The sequence below is a fragment of the Saccopteryx bilineata genome, chromosome 1 (genome assembly GCF_036850765.1).
Source record: "Saccopteryx bilineata isolate mSacBil1 chromosome 1, mSacBil1_pri_phased_curated, whole genome shotgun sequence".
NCBI lineage: Eukaryota > Metazoa > Chordata > Mammalia > Chiroptera > Emballonuridae > Saccopteryx > Saccopteryx bilineata.
In genome coordinates this window covers 182117787-182133101 of record NC_089490.1, presented here as the reverse complement: position 1 = coordinate 182133101, position 15315 = coordinate 182117787, and positions in this window count along the sequence as shown.

Sequence of the window (15315 nt, the reverse complement as noted above, 5' to 3'; positions counted from 1 at the left end):
GCGGGCAGTGACTACAACCTGGCTCTCTGCTAACCAATCACCAGTGCTAACTACCAGTGGGACTGGGTTTCCAAAGAGGGCCTGGTCTGTACTTCCAGATGCTGCTGTCATAACGGCCCACACCCAACCTGGGCATAAAGAGGTGCGGCACTTCTGTAAATGCCCACTCACTCATTTATCAAGTGGCTACTCTGTACCAGGTACTGTTCTAGGTCCTGGAGAGACTGGTTTCATATTGTGTTTAGAAAGCAGAAATAAATAAATGAATTCTACTTTTGGTAGCTAGAGGAAGGAGGGCAAGTTATACACTGAAGCCTTAACTCATCATGTCGGTTTCTTCTCTTCCTTGAATACACATATACCACACCCCTTTCCTGTGTTCTTTTAAAGATAGTTCACTTTCCCTTAATAGATAAGTAAAACAATGATATTTAAAAAAAATTTATTCAGTGATTCTAGAAAGAGAGAGAGAAAAGGGGGCGGGAGAGAAACATTGATTTGTTGTCCACTTACCTATATGAATTCATTGGTTGACTCTTCTATGTGCCCTGGCTGGGGATCAAACCTGCAACTTTGGCGTATCTGACACTCTGACAATTGAACAACTGAGCCAGAGCCACAACTATATTTTTAAATGATTGTATCCAAGGACCTACTATAATTCTAGAACTAGTGTTTATTTTCAAGAACCTTAATACTAAACTAATCAAAACTCTCCTTTCAAACTCCCATGATGTCAATTGCAAATATATTCAGTATTTTGCCCACTTCTACATAATGAGGATATTTCTGTCTTTTTGCTAACTGTACAAACTAGCCCTGATTTGCTGAGATGGATTGAACAAATCCTTTTGAATAAAATAGCCAGTACAACAGTTCTGGTAACAGGTAAACCTGTTTCACAGATTATAACATTGTATTTAATAAAGTTGAGAAAGTTTTTCTGTACCATTTGAGTGCATTGTTTTTGTTTCTGAATTCCATAACTGATGATTTGGCTTTTATAACCACTTATATCATTTTTTAAGGTAAAGATAAGTGGTGGGTAAAGAAGGTTTTCCAGCTATTGGTTGACAAGCTGGGGATGGCAACACAGCCAGAGTTCACAAGGCTATCGAAAACATTAACAAGGCTTTTACTGCATTCCCGAAGATGGAAATGCTCTGTAAACGGGAAACTGGACCGAGAGCAAACACGTTAAGAGCATCTACTCTAAAGCTAGAAGAGTCAGAAACAGAAAACACGGCTCCTGATTCATGTCCCATTACTTTAATCGCTGAACACCACTCAGTTTAAGCTAAAGAGATATAATGGTGCATTTGACATATGCCTTCACATCAAGATTAGATAAGAGCTCTGAAAGTCTGACGTTGAGCCTATCTCACCTTCTGCTGAGGATGTCACTCAAAACCTCTTCTCTCACTTCTTCTCTGACTGATTAAGAAATTCAAAGCCATTGTTGATGTAGCCCAACACTCTCCCCAGGTGAACGTTGCCTTACACGAAACACCTGGGGCAAATAAAAGGGCAATAATTCAAGTTGTATTCTAAATGCACCATAGGGATCTCACTATTGAAAAAGGAACACAGAAATAAATGCTTTTGTAGGTGGATTACCTCTTTTGTAATGTAAACATTGTAAACATAAATAAAGCTTCCCATGTACCCAAGCTTAGATTTTTTTTTTTTACACATTGGGTTTCATTAAAAAGCAGAACATATCTGTAAGTAAAAATATTTTAAGCCTCAACCCTTTGCCCATCATAATGGTTTTTAAAAATCTCATTACAATAAAATCCATTAGTGTGAATAATTAAATACAAAAAAAAAATGCTTTCTGCAGGCATTGAAATTTCTGATTTTAATAGGAAAAACCCCCCAACTGAATGTCTTGTTTTTAAGCTTCTATTCTAATCTTGTTTTTAAAAATGGCAAACAGTCTAATGACTAGCACCATGTGAAAAGCACGCTGCAGCGTTGGGAAGTGGCTGAGTAAACACAGTGGGTGCCTACGTTCAGGACAACAGAGGCAGATACAAAGGTTTAGGGCTTCAGATCTCCATACCATGGAGAACAGTACCAGCCAAGTGCTCAACCTGTATTATCTTATTTCAATCTTTACAACTATACAGGTGTTGTAACCCTCAGTTCTACAAAGAAATCGAAGCTTGGAAATGTTAAGGAACCTGTCTATCATCACACAGGTCCTAAGCAGAGGTCAGAATTCAAACTCACATCTCCGCGTCTCAAGTAAGTGCTCTTGACCCTTCTGCCTACTATTAAGATGAAACAGACTCTGTCGATAACAGTACATTTTTGACCGACAAAGATGGAATTTCATGTGGTTTTGCTGAAACCCCTCCTACCATACAGTAACCAAAGGAGGAAAAGGCAGTGATACCGCAGGTGACCTGAATGTGCACCGTAGGACGGGAAGAGCCGCACCACTGCCGTTTCTCACCTCCTCTCCCGCTTGCTTCCTGCCCCTCCCACCCACGTGCGGATGTACTTTGTCCACCTGTTTATTCAGGAATCTTTATAGGACACCATCAGCACATAAGGTCCAGTGCAAAGTGCTAGAGAAAGGAACCTGAGGACAAGTTTGCCCTTGACCGTGAGAAGTCTGCAGCCTTACTTTATTTTTTTTCATTGATTTAAGAGAGAGAGAGAGAGAGAGAGAGAGAGAGACCTCAACTTGTTTCACTTAGTTGTTCCATTTAGTTGTGCATTCAGTGATTGCTTCTCATACATGCCTGACTGGGGTTCAAACCTGTGACCTCAGCTCTCTGGGACACTGTTCTATCCAATGAGCCACCCAGCCCCTGCAGTCTTACTCTTAGGGGAACAAATCAAGAGCATATAAGCTGCTTACGCAGAAAATCATTTCAGGGAAAAATCCAACTGCTTTTGCACCTGTGGGAACGGCTGTGCTGACCTAACAAACCCCCTCCAAGAGGCGGCGGGAGGAGGGCGGCTGGGCCGCCCTGCGCCTTCCTTCCCACCTCCTGATCTGCAGTCTCTTCACCACGGTGGTGAAAAGGGACTGAGTGACATGTGGAGGAAAGAAATCAAAGGCCTAGACTGCAAAACGGAATGTTTGCTGCTCATTCCTCATCTCATTTGTCACTCTTAAAGACCCATCATTTCACGGCTCAAGTGAAGCCACAGTTTATTTCCTCGGAGGCTAAAGCCCCACTATCTGGCTTCTATCCCAAAGAGTGTATTTAATTTTTGCAAAACCCCAGCAAATAATCTAATTTGGAAAAAGCTGCAAGTTAATGAGATTTAGATTACACATCTATATACTCACGCACTCACTGAGGAGTGTTTACTAAAGTGAGTTGATATTTCATGTAGCATTAAAACAAACAAACTAGCAAACTAACCAAATAACCCAGTTATTTCTTCTAGAATATTGCCTTATGGTAAAATGGTGGCATATTCCTGCACAGTGCACAAGAGTTCACATATGCCGCATGGCCTTAAAATGTTTTTCTTCAGAACATGGTTTTTTCAGATGTTTTAGAACAGACATTAATTTTAGTCAGTTACTGTGTTTAGTTCAGAGCAGAAAACAAACTCACCTTGAACACGCTGTGGGATTTTTTTGTTTAATGGTGACAAATCCTTTGCTTGCAGCTGGCCCTTAGTACTAATAAACAAACTCTCTTTTACCCTGAACATTGAGGTGGCATGTCATGGAGTTGGTAATTATTAATGACAACTAATGGCTGGTAGTTACTGATGACATTTGTGAGAGCAGGGTTAAAATAATAATTATAATAATGTGAGGTGTCATGAACAAATACTAATTGCAATAATGATCGCTATTATAGTGATGAGGGAGAAAATAATTTTAGGTTATTAAATCGATAAAAATAACAAGAGTCTGCGTGTATATACACAGGGTGGGGCAAAAGTAGGTGTAGAGTTGGAAGTAGTGAGTTTATTCTTGTATTACTATTTATTAATTATTGTATTATTTTCCATACAAATAACTATAAACTACTTTTGCCCCACCCTGTATATGTATGATTGTGGAAGGTTGCCAGATAAGAATAGTCACTCTTTTAAAAAAAATGTTTTTATTGAATTTATTGGAGTAATATTGGTTAATAAAATTATATAGGTTTCAGGTATACAATTCTATATAATACATGTTCTGTATAGTGTATTGTGTGTTCACTACTCCAAGTTAAGTCTCTTTGCAACACCATTTATTCCCCATTTACCTTCTACTTCCCCCCACGCCCCCTTCCCTCTTGTAATCTTACTACTGTCAGTATCTATGAGTTTAGTTTTTTTGGCTTACTCCTTCACCTTTTTTTCACCCTAGTCTCTCTTGACTGACTTACTACGAGCCAGGCACTGTCTCCTTTAATTCATGGCAGCTCTGTGAGCACATTTTATTGGTAGCATGATCATCATTGTTGTGCTGAGAAAAATGGAGGTTTAGCGCATTTACCCAATTTGACAATAGTAACTTAACAGCTCGTAAATGGGATAAAGGAGATCTAAATCTGGTACGGCTAACACCAAAGTTCATGCACTAAAACCAGAATTCTATGGTTACTGAAAGCCAACAGATGTATCCTGTTATATAGCCAACCTGGATGTCTACTGAACTACCAGGTGCTCCAAAGATGTGAGTCATCTTAGGCCCAAGGGTCCTGGCTGCCATTCGGACCTGTCCACAGGACAGTGAGGACTCCAGAGAGACCAGCTTTTAGAACTATCCAATAAATAAACAGAATTTCTATAAAGAGGACAGACCTGGTTTACTCCCCTAGGTTGTGGATAAAGCCTCATAAAAATGTGATTCCTGCTTTGTTTTCTTTTGTTTTACCAGAGTTGTGACCTAAGCCACCTCTTGTCTCTCTCCTTCCAGTAAGTGGCAAATTCACTTCTGTCCAGTGGCCATGATGTGTACACTAGAAAAAGGCTGTGTGTCTGTGTGAATCTACGTTGCCTTAAGATGTGAGTGGGACTGGGAATTCATCATAAATGCATCCATTAAAAGCCAGAATTCTGAGTTTTTCAGCGATTCGTTTTAATAGTGGCTCTCCCAGCCTCTATAGTTGAACAATGCCAGTCATTTTTTCCCCTATTTGACAATGGGATAATCGGATGGCTGGTTAATGTTTTCTCTAACCCAGAGTTACTTATATATTAACTAAGGTTATTTGTTTTTGCAATGAATTGTAACAAAACCACAAACTTTCCCTGAAGCCTGCGGTGAGCATGATTTAGTCCTGGATGGTTCCACACACACAGGATTGCGCCTGGTCCTCAGAATCATCGTTAAGAGCACCACTTGTCACTGTGCAGGAAAAATATGGCCATTTGGGCACTGTACATGGGTTTTCGGATAAATAGGCTCTCACTACTGGCTTTGAAAAATGACACATGGGAACCAACAGGAGCTCGAAATAGTTGAACACTCACTTTAATGCAGATAAAATATAAAGCTTTTTACTGAGAGCACAACAGTGCACCTGTTCCCCTCATGAAAATATGATTATGTTCCATAGCAAATGGGCCTAAGTAGGAGTGACAGATACTTCAGGGTTCATCCCATTATTGGTTATCTGGTCCAGTGCAGCTTATCTGGTCTGGTGCAGTCACACGTTGCAGGGTGGAGGTGGAGTTCTTCTCCTTAGAATGTATTTCTAAACCAAAGCAAATAGGATAATCAAAGTGTCTTTTGTCTGTGGTAAGCCATAAAAAGGGGATTCTCTGGGATGAGGACACACTAGTTTGCAGAGGGTATTAACTCAGGGAGCTACCAGGAAGAACGTATCTCCCTCCCCCAAGTAAAGTTGCACGCAGAGCTTGTAAAGCCCAAGTATGGAGTCTAAACAGTCACGTGATACTCAAGTTGATGTTCTGAATTGTTGGCCAGCGTGCTCTGGTTGCAAATCTACAGCTTCCATGAAAAATTAAACAGTTGTGAAAGACACTGAATGAGCAACATTATGCAATTTGCAATTTTCCCACCTCTTTGCATCCTGGGTTAAATTTTGTAAGTTAATATTGCATGAGAGTTATTTCGGCCAGCTTTGCAAATATGTTAAAATGAAACAGTGCTTGTGCAGAACCACGGTAAGATGCCCGCACTCAGGACTGTCAGAAACGACTCAGGCTGTGGACTTTCTGTCTTGTGTGTGTGTGGCAGGGGAGGGGTGGCTGCACATAATGATAAGAGCTCCTTGCAGGTGCATAGTGTATTCTGGCAAAGCACCTTTTGTCATTTGCTCTTCACTGTCACTTCTGAGGTGAACAGGGCAGGGGTTATGTTTACGGCAAGAAGGATGTAATAAAAAAGAAAGGGAACAGGGTTGCATGAAACCATTACAGCTCAATTACACCAGAGTGCCCCAGTCCACAGGGCAGACATACATGGCAATGCTCAACCAACGACATAATAAACCACATTTGGATAAAGGACTCATTAACAAGTTTCCCACCTAACACGACTTCAGAGATTTTACTTCTCTTAGTCGTCTTCAGAGGGAACATTTTCATCAAAACAGGGTATTCGGTACTTAAGAGTTCTCCCGACACTACTTCTTACTCACCAAATAGAGTCATAATCCTTAGTATGTAACTGCAAAATCCTTTACACAATAACCAATTGCTTCCCCAAAGAGGATTGTGACTTCAGATGGAGAATAAGCTGCTGAAGGAAATTAGCTCTCGAGAAATGAAAGTCCTGTTTCCATGCACTCGGAGTCAGGGAAAGAAAAACCCAGAGGCTATCACACAAATGCCAAAGCATCCTTTATTCTACCTATAGAATGCCAGGACCAGACAGGTTACTTGCAAGGTTACTCTGCCCTCCTATCCTATTCAAAGCTCACGGGAGACTGGAGGACGGGGCGAGGGGGCGGGAATCTGGAATCAGGCAGCAAACTTACCCCGAGAGGCCACACTTAAGACCTCTAAATTCCCTAACTGAGATGATGTCCAAACCATTTCATTTACTTCCCCTTTTAGACTTTTATGCACTAACTGAAGCCTAAAAGATTTTCTGTCTTTTGTATTTGAAGAAGGGGGGGGACATCTCACAGGTAAAAGGAAGCCAGCGCATCTCATTTACTTTGAAAAAAGAAAAACACAGATATATGTACTGAAAAGTGGTTTGTCCATTCCCATGATCAACAGCTTGCCCTCAAGGTCAACCTAGCAGTGATCACAACAGCAAATCCTCAAAAGCATAAAAATGCCACATCAGGTCAGGCAAAGCCTCCATCTTGTTCCGTGCTGGGACTTTCTGGGGGTGCCAATCAACAGAGGGCGGGTGACTATGTGGAGGTGAAAGAGCCCAGTGAGCAGGGCCACAGATCTGAGTTCTGATGATTCTGATGATGGATAAGCTTCAGCAAGTCATGTCCCCTGGTCGAGGCTGGCCCTCCTCATCTGGACCATGAAGCGCAGGAGAATCCCTGCTCCCTCCGAACTAAGGGGCTGCTTTAAGAGCCAAACTAGAGAATGGATGGTTAGAATTCTCACGCAGAATGAGGTGTCCAGGCGTCTGGATGACAGGAGGCTAGGGCTGCCCCCCAGGGCCAGTGCCATGGGCTTCCAGCCCTGTGCTCTTCACGGCACAGCCAGCCATTGGTATGCAGATCAAGTACTTTACACCCATCCTTTTATTTGAGGTAACCATCCTGGGTGGCTCCCCAGGAGCAGAGCCTGAGGGGAGATTCCTGGGTGAGCCGTTATGGAGGGAGCACTGTCAGGAGAGGGACCCGTGAGGAGGAGGGGGCCTCCCCATGAGGCAGGAGACAAAGTAAACCAAAGACATGGGATCGGTTGGAGCCGAGCTCAGCCAGATCCCATAGGCTCTGGAGCATGACGGACAGTATCAGGGAAGGGGCTGGCCTTCTGTAACCTGAACCGCAGTCCTTGCTGTGTGCTGCACACACCCCTCCCTGCTGCACAGAGCAGGGTAGGATGAGGGTATCATAACCTTCCATGTACGTCCAAGTGATGAGGCTCTGCTGACAGAGGGGACGTTCTTCAAAGGGGCAGCTCTGAGCTATTAGCAGCCAACCCTCAAAGCCGGTGGGGAAGGCGTGTCGCAGCCTGGGGTGGACCATCACTAGCATGTACCGCAGATGAAGAGACTCAGGCTCAGTGGGGTAAAGAACTTGTTGGACTCAGACCCTTCACTTCTGCCTAGAACTCTCCACCCTTGTCACTTGCCAATTCTTATTGATCCTGTAAACTGCAAATACCACTCCTTGGAGGAAACCCTCCTCCCCACCATGATTAATCGGGCCCTTACGGGCATTCTCACAGCGCCTTGGGCCTGTCCTTGGAGACACTTATTTATCAACATGGCAATTTAAATAATTATACATGCAATCATGTATTTAATATCTGCCTTCCCCACTAGACTGTAAACTCTGTGCGAGCACAGACCATACATGTCTCATTTGCTTCTAGAACCTGCTGTGTGGCTCAGGCCTGGTACATAGTAGGTGTTCAATAAATACTTGTTGAATGAACAATAGAACGCAGTAATAAGAGAGTTTAAAACCAAGTCTCTCTGTCTCAAGAACAGTCTTTTTTCACACTGCCCTTGACCATGCAAAATCCTGGTTTATTTACATTTAATGTCTGTACAAATCTTTGAAAATCCAATCTCAGCAGTCAGTTTCCTGCTCTATTGATAGTCACACTTATGCCACACTCCATGGCAATAATGAACCTGCTATAGTCCTTTGGTTCTTTATCTTTAATCTGCCTCTTTCAGGTTTCAGGATGGCTCCTTTATATGGGTTTGCAAGTTTCAGAGAACCAGACTGTATCCCGTCCCTCTGTCCCCTGAATAGAAACCCTTTGATCACATCATGCGCAGCCTTCGTGCTGAAGAGCCCCAATCATTTCAGCTTCTCCTCCCACCAAAATTACATTACCTTGATCATTTTAGTTCTTCTCAGAACACTTTACAGCTCTTTGTAGCTTTCTTGTGGAGAAATCAAACTTTAGGCGGGGCTCTATGTAAACTCTATGTAAGCAATGCCTTTCTACGTAAGCAACATCTTAAACATCCATGGCCCCTCATTGATTCTCTAGTAAACACTGGGAGCATGGGCAAGTGTTGCAAACCCTATGGTCTCTCCTCCAGCCCCACCCTCCTCCCACCCCCCAAGGGAGCCCAGTGGTGAGCCTCCCACCTTCCTGCCCAAAGACTGGACCGTCCCATGGAAGCCCTCAGCCTTGACCGTCCTCTCAGTCTTCCTTCCACTTCCAAGGGAAGAACTGCTCTCCTTTCAAAATCCCCTTCTCTCTCTTATAATGAGACAAGCACAGGCCAACAGTAAGAAAAGAGTGGAACTGACACACTCCAGATACAAGCTTTCCACTAGTCAATTTAAGGTTTAAAAAAACATATTATATATTAAGGTCTGTCAAAAGCTAACCAAAACATTTGAAAATTATTTAAAAGAATATCATCAAATCAGCAAAATATTTAAAAATATATACTATAACTTTCATCTTTATCTTATTTTTAATTTCAATTTTTATGTATAGCTTATAATTTACTAAACAAATAAGGTAATATTATATGTGTATAATTTAATAATAAATGATGGCAAAACATTTTTGTCAACAAGGATGTATGACAAAAACATGTTTGAAGACCATTGGTCTAGACTAGAGAGGGCCACTGAAACCAAGCTAGTTGCTGTCCCGTGGCCCGACGTTCTGGTCTCAATGCCCCATGTCACTATGAACCCAGGGAGTTCCCTTGCCAAGAGAAATCACTTCTGATGGTCCATTTTCCCACATTGATACCCTCAGATTTCCAAGTTCAAGGCTCTTAAGAGATCTTGGACTTTGCCTTCTTCCAGATCATTCTCACCCAATACCTACTTATTCTTCAGGCCTCTTCTTCTTCACTCATCTCTCTCCATCCCTTTCCTTTTCCTTTGTCTCTCCTTCCCTCCAGCCTCTCACCCCATCTTCTCCTCGATTATGATAGCAATTTCCTACCAGCTGTCCCCTCTGCCACCTCTGCCACTCCCTCTCAGTTCCTTATGCACTCTGCTGCCACACTCACCTTTTCAGACTGCTCGTCTCCTTCTGCCCTCCCTCAACCCTAGCTCAAAAGTACAACAGTAAGTCTCTCGTTACCTTTAAATTTGGAGATTCTTGCATGTCTTAAAGAACACTTGCAAAACCTTCTATAATTTGACCCCACCCTTTCATTAAATTACTTAGCCAAAAAAATACTGATGGAGCATTTCTCTAATCCAGGCATGGTGTGGGTGAGTAGAGTCCGTCAGTTAATAATCGATAACAATTTACTAGGTGCCTACCTACTATGTGACGGGCACTGTGCTGACAGACCAGATCATCCCTCTTGCAAGTACATTTTAGGCTACTCTACAAGGGCTTATACTTTCTATCAAACTGTGTATCTAACTTCCCCCCATTTAAATCCTACAGCTAAAAATTTCTTTCTTACAAGCATGCTAGATTCATCTCCGAGTTCTCTCCCGACTCTACCATCCCCTCGTCCCCACCCCCTTGCTCATCTAGCAGCCTCACCCTCTCCCATGTCTGCCCATCATTTAACGTTGAACATACTGCAACTCATTTCCCATGGCTCTGGTGGAGCCCTCCCTGACCGCTAACCCTGATTCATTCCTTTCCTCTAACATCCCACACCAGTCATGTGGACTCTGTCACGCACTGCCCATTCCATTACTTGAGTATACACGTGGGGGGTGGGGGGTCCTGCCTAGCCTCTGCTTTTGTTGCTGGAGCGGTGTGTCGCACCACACTGCATCACCACGGTGGCTGTCCATAACAACCCTTCAGTTCCACAAAGAGGGATGCAGTAGTCCTTTGAGGGCAGTGATTATTATGGGAGTCTTTTCTTTTTCCAGGATATTTTTCATATTCTCTTATAATGTGGCTATATTACTTTTATAATGAAAAAATTGCAAATAAAAACAAATAAAATATTTCTTCAATTCAATTTAATTGAAATCCAGAAATAATTGTTCTCATTAGGTAGCTAGACCTTGGCAGTACTAGGGCTAATTTAGACCAGATTGGAAAAATTCTAAAGTGGTTATTAGCATATAGCCATTCCTCCAAATATAAATTGCTCCTTTGCGATGACAGGCCGGATTTTCTGGGGCAGAACTAATTCTGCCCTAGTTCTGGATTTCCTAGAACACCCTCCAGGGTCAGGCCAGGAGCGGCTGTCAGAAATGCCTAATATCAGAACATGCTGATAGGCTGTTAAGCCTATAAAAACATATATTCATATAAGTTTCTCGCAGTTGCCAAATGGATCTTGAAGGGTTTTTGCTTTCTGGGTATCCTATAATGGTAGACTGGGCAAATTTTAAGAAATCCAAATTACTCACAAAGGTGGGAGTAGATGTATGTAATGCTGTGTTTTGCCCTATTGCCATGAAAACAGAATCATGATTTGCATAGGATGATGGATATCCTTCGTTTAACTGGGCAAAGTTTTAAAATAACAGTAGGGGTGGCGGAGTGAGGTAAGTGGACCTCCTATAAAATTAACAACCAGCCTGAATCCTGCAACCGAGCCAAGCAGGTTAGGTTGACACGGAAACAAATAGGATTCCTGCAGTGCAAATGCACATTTTTCCTCAACCACCAACTCCCTCCACCTCCTGCCTCTCCAAGTGACTAATTGAGCAGTGAGTTTTATTGCTCTGATCATTTATGTCATACATTTTTATCTCTCTGCCACTTAACTCTCCCTGGTCCGTGAAGGGCAGTTTTGATATCTAGCTCTGTTGAAATTTACTGGACTAGTTCAACGGACCATGTATCTGAAGTATTAAACTGCTGGGGCCTCTCCCCACCTTGGTTTTGCTGAAAAGAAAAAACATACTTTCGCCTCACCATTCCCATAAAGAAAGTGCAGGGATCCCGGCTGCCTTTGGATGTGGATAATAAATAGGGTAGATAGAGAAGCTTAGAGGACTAGAGAACAGGCTGTGTTTCTGCTCAGATGTTCTTCGCTTTAAGACATAGTGTGGGGGTGTTAAGGGTGAGAAATGGAAAACTTCTGGTTCATACCAAATAAAGCACCCCAAATGTTTAATTTCTCGGAAGAGGTACGAGCATCGTATTTGAGAGGGCAGGTGTACCAGATGATAAATGTTCCTTCTGTTCTAGCTCCCACCTCTTCTTACTCCTACAGAAGGGAAAATGTTAGCAGTGCTCCAACGTGCAACAGTGTAAACCCCTTTCTGCTGTCAGTTCCAATTGCAAAATGAACTACGGTTACGACAAGATAATATGGGGAAATTGGGTGTCCAAGGACTGCAGATTTCAGCATTTTCTCCAGAGCTATCAGAGCAAAAGGCTTTCCAGGAGTGGAGAGGCCTCCAAGCGTGAATCCGATTCCGGATAAACAAGGCGAGCTGCCAGTGGCCCTCCCTCTCCCCAGCATGGTTACATAAGCACCTTCCCACTTTTTCAAAAATTAGAAACTGTATTGATTTAGTGCTAACCATGCCACTGTGTGATTTATGACCCAGAAGATGTCTGACAGCATTCAGGCTGCTTTGTGAGGTTCCAAGCCAAAAACACAATGAAGAAATAGAGAAAATGCTTCCCTTTGCTTGCAGACAAGCCTCTAAAAAACTCTCATCCCTACCTTTAAATGTACCTCTGCTTTGCTTAAGGCCTCCTTTACATCAATCTTGGGAGAAATGAAACTTCAAATTTGACCACTTTCTCTGCAAATGTTTATCTTTTTGGAACTGAAATACCATGACAGCTGCCTTTTCTGCCTTTTTTTTTTTTTTTTTTTTTTTTGATGGTGGCTTAAACTCTTTCCATCCTTCTGGTTGAGATATTTAAGTTTTTGATGCACTGCTACTTATTTCAACCAGCATTTATTGGACATCTGTTTTATGCCAGCACCATAATATATTTATGAAACCAACAAAGATGAATGCATGAAAACTTATCCCTCCCTCAAAGAGCTGGTAGTATAGTAGGTGTGCATCAGAAATGGGTAGCTATCCAACAGGCTCCATGCAACCTTTCCAGAGTGTAGGATTCCATTTGGAGGTAGCTCCGCCCCCAGGGATGGCAGTTCCTAACTTCCTTGCTCCTAGGTGGAGCCATGTGACTCTTTCTAGTTCTAAAGGTGAGGAGTGTTGGATACCTTCCTGCCCTGGCCCATAAATCCCCTGCACACCATACATGTGCATATGTTCACTTCTTTATACCCCTGTTCGGGCAGAATAAAGATGAGCTTCAGGGCAACCTGGAAAACCATGTGTTGGAAATGGCAATGCTTCCATCAGCCTGGCTCCCTGAATGACTGTGTAGAGAAAGGATACCTTCTGACTTATTCACCTGCCCTGTACAATTATCACATCAACAAGAAATACATTTCTATGGTACGTGAGCCAGTATACATTGTCTAGGTCTCTTAATTATAGTAGCTAACTTATCCTCACTAATATAAGAGAAGAAACAGATGTATTGAAATAACGATAATGCAACATTTGAGAACAGAAGAGGAATGGAGTGGGACAGCCATGGAAGAGGCCAGGGTTCAAAACTGGAACAGCTGCTCAGTGCGAGCTGTGCCTGGGGAGCAGCACCCTCGGGTTAGAGGGGTGTGATGAGCAAGAACATAAAAATAAGTCAGAGGAATCCTTAAGTTCAAAACTGTGTTGCCCAATCTGTTAATAAGTATTCAAAGTCAAATAAGTTGGAATAACTGGGTTAAACAAAGCTTTACCTATTTTTTCCTCTCAGAGGTTCCCAGAGATTTTAATATTCCTCTATGTATTGAATAAAAGCTGCTTAAAACTTCTAATAACTGCCTGTTCTAACCAGAATGAAAGCCTAAGTCCTTACCATGGCCAACAAGACCTTACATGACCCATCTGCCTTTTCTCTGACCTTGCTTCACGCCGAGTAGTCCGTCAGAGTTCAGGCACTGGGGCACTCGCTCAGCACTCTACCCCCAGCACTCAGGAGATCATTTGTGAAAGCATTTCCTACACTTACTTAATCTAAGAATTCTAATTTGAAGAGCACCTAGGGAGCCAGTATTCCATACAACACATTTTAGAAAATGCTGGTTTAGAGAAAGTCCTAAGTCTTTCTCTATAATTTCACATGGATTCAGAGATACATGCAAATGCAGAGACTTGTAGTTCATCCTATAAGGCACGGGTGGGGTGGGGAGGTAAAGTCTTCGGCTGCTACATAGAAGACTTTGGGAGCAACATGACAAACTAATTCCTAAATTGAATGGAAAACAGAGAACTAGATTCTCCATGACTTCATTGCTTTTCTCTTCAACTGCCAAGATATTGATGATGAGTGTTTGTACCAGGTCAAAGAATCCCCATTGGGCTCAGTGGCCAAGTGTCAATAGCATTTGGCTGATTTAATCTCTAGAAATTCATTGAAAATCTGACCTGCTGTTTGGTTTTGAACCAATGCAGTTACTGTCAGTGGCTTTGTGGAAGTAAAGCAGGGTGTGTTCCGCTTTGGTAAACCCTCACTTTCCTCTCCCACTTTCCACAGCTTCCTCCAGCACTCCACATTAGACACGGCTCACCTTCCACATGTGTCATCCTGCAGGGAGTTTGGCATTTGCTGAGAAGTCAAGTGAGTGTCGTCATCATTATTATCCTCACTGAGCATGTGACTGCCCCCCTCCTCTGAGGCTCTGCATGCTACCCATCTCTGCATAGCAACCCCAGGCGAGGCAGACATCTTAAGGTCAAAGAAATGAGGGAACAAAGCAGTTAATCATCTGCAACTCCCATCTGTTAATAAACAGTGTAAATGGGACAGAATTCATCATTTGCTTTTGGAGACACAAAGGTTAAGTGCTATGTCCCACCCTACAAATCAAGACACTGCCAGAGCCCAGAATGGTTGGGAAAATTGACAGGGCTCTTTTCAATGCACTGATACCTCCTCTGTCCACAAAAGTGTTAGTTGACTTTCACCATAGCAGAAGTCAGCAATGGCAGTTAAAAGAAAACTTAAAGTGCCCAGAGCAACTGATGGGTGCTTGAGGTAAAACTATGGGAGTCCAAGTAGAAATGTTCAGTCAACTGATTCCAATCTTCTACACATGGAAAGGTAAGTTTGATTTCCTAAATGTCATCCTACCCAGGCTATGAAAGAAATGAGTGTCATTGAAAGAAAGGGCTTCAAAATTCTCCATATCGATTCATTTACTCCTCATTTCCAGGCTTGTTAAATAAGGCAGAATGCCATTTCATCACATCTGAAAGTAGTTTGGACAAGATCTAAAGAAAAATATTT